This window comes from Amblyomma mixtum, chromosome 1 (genome assembly GCF_055824585.1).
Source record: "Amblyomma mixtum isolate Tamu chromosome 1, ASM5582458v1, whole genome shotgun sequence".
Lineage (NCBI taxonomy): Eukaryota > Metazoa > Arthropoda > Arachnida > Ixodida > Ixodidae > Amblyomma > Amblyomma mixtum.
The window spans coordinates 103,118,782-103,119,811 of NC_143012.1; positions in this window are offsets into that span (position 1 = coordinate 103,118,782).

Here is a 1,030-nt window from a genome sequence, read left to right on the forward strand (position 1 = left end):
GCGATACTTGGACTACAGGCAACGGAGGCGCTGGGACTCGTAGTTCGTTCAGTCAACGCAGTGGATACAGCAGAGTCTGACAAAATACTGCAAGAATTCTCGCCGCTTTTTCAAGGTACCGGCTGTGTAGCCCGCCCATACCGGATGGTCCTGCGCGAAGACGCCATGCCAGTGATACAGCCGGCGCGACGCGTCCCCTTGGCACTGCACGTACCACTGCGAGAGGAGCTGCAGCGCATGGAAGAGGCCCATATCATTGAAAGGGTCAATGAACCAACAGAATGGGTGAGTCCGCTGGTCATTGTCAGGAAAAAGGATGGCAAACTTCGGGTCTGCATGGATCCTAGAAACATTAACGAATGCCTGAAACGGGAGCACTATCAGATGCCTAAACGTGACGACATTGAGGCAGAGCTGGCAGGCGCTAAATACTTCTCGCGCCTAGATGCAAACTCCGGGTTCCATCAGATTCCATTGGATCAGGCCACATCCACCATTTGCACGTTTGCGACACCTTTTGGGCGTTATCGTTTTTTGAGACTGCCGTTTGGGATTGCGTCAGCGCCTGAAGTGTTTCAAAACACGTTGAGCTCAATTTTTGATCGAGCACCAGGCGTGCGCGTGTATGTCGATGACGTCCTGATATGGGGTGCTACCCGGGAAGAACACGACAAGCGCCTTCGTAGAGCGCTGGAACTAGCAAAGCAAGCAGGCTTGACGTTCAATCCAGCCAAATGCAAGTTCGCGTGCACCGAGGTTGAGTTCTTGGGCGACCTCATCAGCCAAGACGGGATAAAGCCGAATCTTTCATTCAGTGCATCGATTGCTGAAATGCCGCAACCGGCTGATAAGACGGCGGTTCAGCGAATGCTTGGTGTGGCCAATTACTTTGGGAAGTATATCCCGCATCTTGCTGAAAAGACCAAGTTGTTACGAGGTCTTATCAAAAAAGAAACAGTCTTCGAGTGGACAGACAAGCATGCCGCTGAGTGGGCAGCTATTTGCGCACTTCTAAGCAGCGCACCGGTGC